At 34.9% G+C, this 10,827-nt stretch overlaps 1 long non-coding RNA gene across 1 annotated transcript; it reads left to right on the top strand.

Moving 5' to 3' along the window:
* The first annotated feature begins 6,538 nt into the window (after positions 1–6,538).
* LOC131876602 (uncharacterized) lies at positions 6,539–7,313 on the top strand. The gene is made up of 2 exons (XR_009372809.1): positions 6,539–6,778; positions 6,978–7,313. It is a non-coding gene; the product is annotated as an uncharacterized LOC131876602 (long non-coding RNA).
* The last annotated feature ends 3,514 nt before the right edge of the window (positions 7,314–10,827 follow it).

Here is a 10,827-nt window from a genome sequence, read left to right as displayed (position 1 = left end):
GAACCTATAGATGGATAGGGGGTCCCTCTACACTATCCTATATTTATTTTGATCGATTCAACACCATTTGACCATTCCAACAATGAATACATTCTTGCAAGAAGCATGATTTAAGAGTAGTACAACCATGGAAACATGCATATCTTATAGTGAATACTACCAAATTCATTTGTTCATTCTTTAAGTCTCTCAACCCTTACAAACTATGTTATTCTGGTGTCATCTCTTAAGAGCCCTAAGAGCAAAAATTTGCAAAAATATGATGAATTAATTCTTGAGGTTCATGGCACATAGGAATGTTTCATCTAGACCAACAAGTGGAGATGGGGCCTCTCTACAATACCCTGTCTCAATTTTATTCAAGACAACATTATTTGACAATTCCAACAATCAATGCATTCTTAGAAAAAAATGCCATTTGAGAGTAGTACAAGCATATCTCTTGTGTTCCATGCTTGGTGGGGCCAAAATGACTATGCCAACACAATTATATGTTCATTCTCTAGATTTTCTTATCCTTGCAAGCTATGTTATTCTAGTGCAATCTCATAAGCTATGAGCAAAACAATTGCCAAAAAATATAGAAGGTTATTCTAGTGCAATCTCTTAAGATATCTAGTGACATAGTAGTTCTTTGAGTTCATTGCACATAAAATTTTATTTTGGATATGGGTCCATCTATAGTACCCTATCTCATTTTTTGTCAACTTAACATTGTTTGACCATTGCAATAATGAATACATTCTTGAAAAATCATCAATTGAGTGCAATATAAACATGGAAATAGGCATATTTTATGTCCCGTGTCTCATGGGACCCAGTTGGTGGTGCTAACACATTGGGGTTTGTGGGTAAATCATAGAGGAGGCCTTGTTTTGCACCCCATCTATCTTGATTGTTCAAAACTATAGGCTTATGACAAAGTCTCATAAGAGATCTGAGAGCAAAAATTAATCAAACTATGATGAAGTGGTTCTCAAAATCTATGACAAATGGGAATTCTTTTTCTAGACTTACAGATGGATGTGGAGTCTGTCTCCAATAATTTATCTTTTTTTGCAATGAATACATTCTTGCAAAAAGTATCATCTAAGAGAAATGCAATGGTTGAAACATACATATCTTGTGTTTAATATGTGGTGGGGATAAACCATTTATGCCAACTTGTCAATTTGGGCAAGTGAATGCTACTAGAGGCCTTTGCTCATTCTTTGGGTCTCTCAATCCTTTCAAGCTATGTTATTTGGACATTCTCTTAAGAGCTCTAAAAGCAAAAAATTATAAATCTATGACAAAGTAGTTCTCAAATTTTGTGGCACATAGGAATGTTCCATATGGACCTTAGGTGGATATGTGGTCCCTCTATAGTATCTTATCTCAATTTTGGCAACCTCAACCTATTTGACCATTCCAACAATGAATGCATTCTTCCAAAAGGTGTCATTTGAGAGCATTGCAACCATGGAGATAGGCATATATTGTGTTTCATGTGGTGTGGAGCCAAACCAAATATGCCAAGATGTCAAGGTGGACAAGTGAATGCTTCCAAAGGCCTCCATTCTTCCTCTAAGTCTCTCGATCCCTGTAGGCTATGTTATTTTGACAATGTCTCTTGAGATCCCTAAGAGCAAAAAAATTACAAAATATGATAGAGTAGTTCTTGGAGTTTGTGGAACATATGAATGTTTTATCTAGACTTACAAGTGGATATGAGGTCCCTCCATAGTATCATATCTTGATTTTGGTTAACTTGACACTATTTGGTTGTTCCAACAATGAATTTGTTCTTTGAAAAGCCATCATTTGAGAGTAGTACAAACATGGAAACAATCATATCTTGTGTTTCATGTGTGGTGGGGCCAAAATGACTATGCTAGCACATTGGGGTTGGTAGGTAAATGCGATGAGAGGCCTCTATACATTCTCTGGATCTCCCAATCTTCACAGGTTATACTATCCAACACAATTTCTTAAGAGCCCTAAGAGCAAAAAACTATCAAGTTATGACAGAGTAATTCTCAAAGTTTGTAGCATATAGGAATATTTCATTTGGACTTATAAGTGGATATGGGGTCCCTCTACAGTACCCTACCTCAATTTTAGTCAACTCAACACTATTTGACCTTTCCAACAATGAATGCATTTTTTTTTTTTTAAATGTAAGTTGAGAGCAATACAAACATGGAAACAAACATATATTGTGTTCCATATTTCGTGGAGCCCAACTAAATGTGCCAACACATGTACCCCAACTATCTTGATCAATTCAAACTATAGGTTTTTTATAAATTCTCTTAAGAGACATAAGTGCAAAAACCTATTAAACTATGATGGAGCGGTTCTTAAAATCTGTGGCACCTACAAATGTTCTAAACGAATATAGAGGTGATGCAAGTTGAAATTGTCTAACTATTTCAACAATTAATTCATGCTTGCAAAATGTGTCAATTAAGAGTAATGCAATCATGGAAACAAATATATCTTATGTTTCGTGCATGGTGAGGTCAAAAAAACTACGCCAACACGTCAAGGTGGTTGGATGAATGCTACCAAAGGCCTTTATTTATTCTTTGGGTCTTTGGATCTTTGTAGGATGTGTTATTCTCATGTTGTCTCTCAAGAGCCCTTAGAGTAAATAATTGCCAAACTGTGGCATAGTGGTTCTTGGAGTTCGTGGGATTTAGGAATGTTTTGTATGGACTTACAAATGGATATGGGGTCACTCTATAGTAACCTATCTCAATTTTGGTCAACTCAATAGTAAAAAAAGGCTTCCTTGCTGATTTAGTTTTGAAATCTGGACAAGGAGATTGGCTACAAGCAGTGGATTATGAGGGCATCCCTTTCAAATGTTGGAGATGCTTCCAAATGGGCCATATTGTTGTAAATTGTGATTAAAAAAAATCAAAAAAGCAAGGCACATGGTGGAAAGATGTTTCTGAGTCACATTATGTGGTGGAAAAAAATAGTGAAACTAACACCCTTCGTGCCTCTAAGGAGATGGGCGTCGCTCGAACTCAGTGTGTCGACAACTCTTCTTTTGTGCGTGATGATGTTTTTGGGGCTTTGGCTAATGCCAGTGTTGATACTGGTGATATAGATGATATAATAGGTAAGGGGAGTAATCAGGACTTGGGGGCAAAATTTTGCTCTAAGGCAGGCATTGGTGGTTTGGAGAAAAATGAAATTTAAGATTGTGCTTGAAACCCGGAGGTAAGGCAAATGTATGATGATAACCCCAAGAAAAATCCATAGAAGGATGGATGGACAAAAGTGAAGAGGAAGACAGATAAGAGAGTTAAGGAGGAAGCCTCCTTCAATATGTTTCTTTGTTCTCATGAGAAGGGCGGAACCAAAACCATTATGTAATGTTCGACCTGTTTAGGGTTCTTACACTTTGGTGCCTTGATGGTCTGGAGACGAGGTTCCCTTGATGTAACCTCTACTAGTTCGGGCCAAGTTTAAATCCCAATATATTAATAAAATTTAGCAACAATTACCGATCAAAATAATAATAATAATAATAATAGGAAGTTGCATTTTAATTTTAATTTTGGTCTTTAACTTATTTTTAAATTATATGTTGTCTAGTCATTAAAAGGACACGGATAAGAAATTTGGGTGAGTGTCATTGTAGTGTTACGCCTCTCAACGTAATAAGACTTCTCCATGCATTTGAATGCATGAATTCATTGTATGTTTAGAATGGTTAGTTTATGCTTTATTTAGAACAATGAAATCTTTGTATTCTTTTTTTAATATACATTGCTTACAAAGTGAACATTATTGAGTTTAGTTTGAGTAAATATTTATGTGGGATATTCAAGTGCATATTGCAAATTGTACTTTGGTTGTAAGCATATTATTGCTTTCATGGTTAATTCTTTGCATTTCTTGTGCATGGTGTGTGTGGTGAATATTTTTCTCTTGATTGGTGAGTTATTAATCCATATTTTGCACATCTATTAAATTATCGTGAAATTATCAAGTAGTATGTTATTTCTTTTAGATATTTATTCTATCTTTGTTATCAATTATGCAGCTCAAACATTTTTAATATTACACTCAGAGGACAATATAATTTGTGCAGAGTCTTGAGGCAAGTGACTTGCTATGGTATTGCAGTTTGTTTATCAACATATTGATTATGTTGAAAAGCGTATAATACTCATAATGAATTGAAGAATGTATGTTAGTTTGAAAGTCAGTCAGTTTTCAATCGTTGTCATTATATCGCTTCTATATCTACGTATTATACTCACATAATGAATTGAAGAATGTATGTTAGTTTAAAAGTCATCAGTTTCCAGTCGCTGTCATTATATCGTTTCTATATCTGCATATGATACTCACATAATGAATTGAAAAATGTATGTTAGTTTGGAAGTCAGTCAGTTTCCAACCACTGCCATTATATCGCTTCCATATCTGTAACTTCTATAACTGAAATGATTAAATTGAATTACATTTTCATGTGACAGACAAAGATTTTAAGAAAATTGCATGTAATTTGAAATGATTTTAATTGCAGGGTTTTCCTAATTGCTAGTTGTGGGCTCTGTTACCAAAAACATGACAGCAAGGCTCTGTTTAACGTTTCGACGGACGAAACACGTTTTTCATTGCAAACAGCCATTTCTAAGTTGGTCGTGTTGTTGCTCACCGTTGTTGGAGTATATTTTTGCTCTGTATCACATTGTTAATATCTAATGTGCACTATACAGTTGTATCCATCCATTTTGAATAACAAACTAACAATCACTTCGACCAAATTAATGGCTTTCTCCTTTATTTGATGGACTCAGATGGTAGAAATTTAAAATTTTCTTAAACTTTTCTCAAGTTTCGTGCAAGTTTATCTCTTTCTAAAATCTTTGAAGAGATTCTCGCTGAACTTAAAAAGATATATTAATTTTTTTTAATATTAATATTAATTTTTTACTTATTCAATTATTTCAATTATCAACAATATTTTGTTTTATAATTTTTTTAATTTCTACTATAAAATATAATTTGAGTTAAAACATATAATTATATTTTAATTTCATTTTTTAATTATTCTATAAAATAGATTTAATTAAAATTTTAATTTATATGTACATTTATTTATATAAAATAAGTTTAATGATTATATATATTTATAACCATTTCTAACAAGAAATTTTGGGTGATTTCTAAAAAAAAAAATCCATTTCCTAAGCATAACTATTGGAGATTTCAAGGTAGAAGAAATTCAAGACAAATGGGGTCAATGAGTGTTCAATATGCTCACTCTCAAACACCTCCAACCTCCAAGTAAATATGTTTGACGAATTGAAAAATGAAAACAGCCATTTTTTCTCTTCAAAAGCTTGATTTTTTTATTTTCCAAAATTCTGACATTTTTTCTTAATATGATTGTCATGTACTTTAAGTGCTATGAATTTATCAACCAATTTACTAAGAATAGCATTAAGCAAAGAAGAAAGTATTAGTAAAATTCAAATTTTAAGAGTTATTTTTCAATTTAAATTTAAATTATTTTTATCATTAAAAAAAAAAGATTTATATTTAATAACTAATCGTAATTTAATTTATATATGAATATTAGATATTTTGAAATTTGATAATTTTTAGAAAAAATATATGTAGGCCACTTTAAGTATACTATTTAACCCTTTTTCCTACCTCAATCTATATATATTCTTTTTGTTGTTTTTTACTTTCACATCATTTATATTTCATATATTTAAATGTAGATTTATTATTAAATAAATATACAATGTTTATTATTAAGAAAGGGTTCTTATTTTAAAATATCAGATAAATTTTATTAAAGGCCGGCCCATTTCATTAACTTCACCCCTGCCTTTAAACTTGGCCTTTGTTGTCCACACAAGGTAGCAATTATGATGACTGAAGCAGAGTGATGCTTACTAGAGAAAGCTATTTAAAGCCACCAGAAAGTAGTAGAATGATACAGAAACAGCACAATTTGTTTTACGTTCCAGCTTAAAATTACAGCTGTGGGACTAAGTTCACTATGTGATTCTGAATGCGTATCAGTTGTAGAGGGTACCAGTAACAGAATTATAGCCACGGGGCAGAAAGCAGTACATTTAACTGTACTCATAGATTTGGCAATGAAATTTGTACGAACAAGACTGATTGGGATTGTGATGAGAACCCTGGACTATGATAAGCGGCAATGGCTATGCAGCCGACAAAACGGCCCACCCCATGCCATGCCCGGTTGTAGCTATTCTGTCTCTAAAACGGCATACCATGTCATGATGCGGCTCCCCAAAATCGCATGCCCTTTCATGCCATACAGCACCATACAAACGTTCCGGGACCCACCATCGGACTTCTGACATGGAGGCATGTTGCCCTTTGCGGTTGACGGAAAGCAATTGCACGCGGCTAACATTTGCCGGCCACTCTCCCGGTCACGCCTCACGGGCATGGCTCACGTGTCTAAAAATTTGAATTTGAATTTGAATTTTAAAACTCTTATCCCGCTCCCGCCCAAACATAATTTCAAACATATTCATGCAAGGTTTTGAATTTGACCGCTATTGAATTCCATTTTCATTTTCTGATGCTGCATGCAAGGTTTGGACGTCGCAGCCGGAAATTACACGCTGAATGGTATTTAGGAGTTGTGATACAGAAACCCAACGGAGAGAACCTGAGGCAAGTGCAGAAGAAGTTTGACTATGTCTCTCATGGATGGTACTGTGGCTGAACACCTGGCTCTCATTGCTCGCGCCTACCAAGTTCATTATGTGATCTCCAGGTCAGTTTTTTAGTTCAGAAGAGAGTCTATGCTTGGAGACATCAATCTCACAATGGCTAACATGGGCCTAAAAATCGTTGCGTCCTTAGCAATTGTTCTGCTACGTTTTGCTTGTGAGCACAATATCTTTGTTGGGTCTCATTAGTTTTGCTCTCTTTTATTTTAAGGTGAATTTCATTTATTGGTCTTTTATTTGCAGGTGAAGGAAATGCAGAGAAGGCGAAAGCATTGTTTGCGTTTGGAGACTCGTATGCTGATACAAGGAACTGTGATCCAAGCTACAACGCAAAATGATAACGAACCTTGGAGAAGACCATATGGATTCAACTGGCCTGGTTATCCTGCAGAGAGATACTCCTCTGGGAAAGTGCAAATAGATAGTTGGGGTAAACACAAATTATTATGCTTTTCTTGTGCAAAGTTTAAACAGTATAATTTATTAAGTTTTCGATTTGTTTAGATGGTCCATTTTGAAAAGAAACGTGGTACAGAGGAGAAACCCATAAAAGAGCTCTTAACAGAGTTTTTTATTCTATTTTGCTGCAAGTGAAACGTTATTGATGCATGTTTGCTTGATGTTCAGTGTGTCACTTTCAGTCTGGTGTTGAGAGCTTTGAAGCACGAAGTTTAATGTTTGACACACCATTTCATTTGGTGTCTAAATTCAATCACACAGTTCCATTCTCTCATTGATAGCTTTAAATCATACATTAAGCAACATTTTTTTTTTAAGCCTAAAAATGTAATGTGATTTAAGTGGTTCCCTCATGTGCATCAATGCCAATTTGATCAAGTGGGATGTGTCTATTCTAGCTCCAAAATGACAGTACAGATTGACTAACATGCGTGTTAGTCGCGCATTTTATATCGTCGATTTTGCAATTAACGGTTACGATTGACTAACCTGTCGCTAACACGCTGTACGAAAGGTCCGTTTTGGAGCCAGAATAGCTACAGGCGAGCCGCGATCAAGTGACTTCTAAATCCGTAGTTGCTTGGGTATATTTGATGGGCACTTCATATTTTAAATCATGGTACGAAAGGTTGAACAAGCACTTCATCTTCAAAATCCTTCCATGAAATTTTTGATTGTGGGTTTAGTCCACTAAAGAAAACATTTGTAAGGACCTCAAGATTAGATTTTTGTTTGGACAAAAAGCATGAATAAAACAACTTGATGACAAAGAGCCCTCTCTTATTGGTGTTGCATTAGTTGCTTTGGTGTGTTATGTTTGGGCTTGGTCATTTGAACTCTTTCTTTAGTAAAGAGTTGGTTTCACTTAATCTTTAAGGGTGTGATCCCATAGTATTTTATTAATATTGTAGTAGTATATTTTTAATTCAAAATTTGTATAGCCTTATTTATAAAAATAAAAATAAAAATGGATGGAGGTAAGAAAGTAAATCTTTGTGATAACAAACCTTAGGTCTAATAATAAGAAAGAGAGATTTTAGATATACAAGAATTATTAGATGTGAAACATTCATCAAAATATATAATGGGTTAATCTTTCAAAGTCTATTGAGTGATCTACATTTACGATAAGAACTAGATGACTCGCTTCTCTAAAATAAATGCACAAAGACAAGATGATTTATAGGAACGTATTAGAAGGGTAAGATGGAATCATGTATGTTAGATTAGATATAAGAGCATGAAGATGACTAGGAGATACTACTAAAAATATAATACATGCTAAATTAAAGTCTAGGAAGAATGAGAAATAGTCATGAGAGATACAAAGTTCTCATGAATTTCAAGATAAAATCTATCATGATTCTTATTATGAACACCTAGATGCAAGATATATGTAATTAAACTTAAAATGTCTACACAAATAAAATAATAACAAAGGCTTCATAGTTTTTATTTTATTTTAATGTTAATTTGATGTTATCTCAAATGAATGGTTGGACACCATAACATTTCTCTTTAGGTAATAGAAGCATGTGCACCCCAACAAAAGTGTATTCCTCATTTCATGTTTTTGTGGATTTGTGATAAAATTACATCATAAACACAAAGTCATAGGTTAAATTACATATTTTATCTTTTAAACATGCACAAGCTTAGGTCATGGTTGGCAAGATGTGTTGTTTTTTTCACATTTGATGTTATACAAAATGGATGATTTATATAATAGAATGTTCCTCTTTAGGTAATAGAGGCATTTACACATGATATTATTTGGTATAATCCTTGCATGCTTATCACATGTTTATATAATAGAATGTTCCTCAAGTTAGGTAATAGAGGCATTTACACATGAGATTGTTAGGTTAATATCCTTGCATGCTTATCACATGTTAGTACACATGATATTGTTTGGTATAATCCATGGCAAAATCATGAAGTATACGTTGTTTAAATTAGGGAAAATAAAATGCAATAAAGTTCTAGATTTAGGGTTGAAGGAGTCATTTTAATTTATCTTAAATATTTTTTATTGGTGGTAGTGGAATGAAGTGGGTATATATAGGATTAATGTATTTCACCCCTTATCCCCTCTCTCTCCCCCTTCCCTACTAATTCTTATTCTCTTTACCATCAACATCACTAGCTTTCCATCACACCCTCTCTACCCCTCTCTATGTTTCTCCCACTTTCTCTCTCCACCTCTCTACATATCCATCCATATCTCATTACCAGCCTCTCTATATCCTCCTCCATCTATCTCAACCCTCTCTCTCTCCCCCTATCTAGGTCTCTCATGTCTCTCTCCCCCTCTAGGTATCTTATATCTTTATATAACCCATCTCTAGTTCACTCCCTCCCTTTTCACTTCTCTCCCTACCTTCTTACCTCTCTCTCTCTCTCTCTCTCTCTCTCTCTCTCTCTCTCTCTCTCTCTCTCTCTCTCTCTCTCTCTCTCTCTCTCTCTCTCTCTCTCTCTCTCTCTCTGTTAAATTCCCTATCATTTCCTTCTCTTTCTCCCTCACCTATCTACCTCTCTAGGTATCTCACTCCATGTATACCTCTCCCTCTACCCCTCCTTAGCCCTCTCTTTCTCTTTTCTCTCTCCCTCATCTTCTCTCTCATTCTCCTAATTCATTAGCTCTCCTCTTCTATCCCCCTTTATCTATCTCACCCCTCTCTTCTAATCTAGCTATATAACCTCTCTCTTGCCCTCTAGGTACCTTTGTATGGGGAAACACATGTGTTAGAATAGATGAAATGGAGAGAGAGTATGAGAGAGTAGGGGAGGAAGATATATATGAGGGTAAGGAATGGGGAGATAGAGATGGAGGGATAGACATAGGAAGGGGAAAGAGAGAGGTGATAGATAAGAAAGAGAGAGGAAGATGGAGAGATAGAGAGAAGTATCAATACCACCGTGCTACCCTAAACAATGTTCCATCAATCTTGTATACCTATATGGGAGAGAGAGGGGAGACATACATACAGGGGCATAGATAGAGGTGCCTAATGAGACATATATGGAGTTGTATAGAGGTGGAGACAAGAGGGAGAAACCTAGAAATGCAAGAGAAGGAGAGAGAGGCTAGGAGGAAGAGGTGACGACCTAGACAATGGAGAGGGGAGAGAGAGAGAGAGAGTATGAGAGAGTAGGGGAGGAAGATATATATGAGGGTAAGGAAGGGGGAGACAGAGAGGGAGGGGGAGACCATGGTTCATGGAGAGAGAGGTGAGAGAGAAGAGCGAGAGAGGAAGATGGAGAGATAGAGGGAGGAATCAATGCGACCACTACCCTCAACCCTATGTTACCTAGACTATGTTCCATCAATCTTGTACCTTATACTGTAAATCTTATATCCTACAACCTATTATCTAAATACTATATCGAGGAGTGTCACGAACCCTATTTTTCCATAATTATTTAATTAGGAAAATAATGTTTATTTTTCACATGAAATTGAAATGAAATAGAACTGTTAATGAAATAAGAAAGGATATCGAATGTACTGATATGATTTATATACAATTGAATGATCAGTAATAATTTTTATTGTAAATTAGGATCGTCATTGCTAATGAGCGATTGAGTGCAAAGTGAATGCAGGAACAGGTGAACAATGATGAAGGCGAGA

Source organism: Cryptomeria japonica, chromosome 1, assembly GCF_030272615.1.
Source record: "Cryptomeria japonica chromosome 1, Sugi_1.0, whole genome shotgun sequence".
In the NCBI taxonomy this organism is placed as follows: domain Eukaryota; kingdom Viridiplantae; phylum Streptophyta; class Pinopsida; order Cupressales; family Cupressaceae; genus Cryptomeria; species Cryptomeria japonica.
The sequence above is the reverse complement of the archived record's forward strand: the minus strand, read 5'-3'. Positions and strand labels throughout refer to the sequence as shown.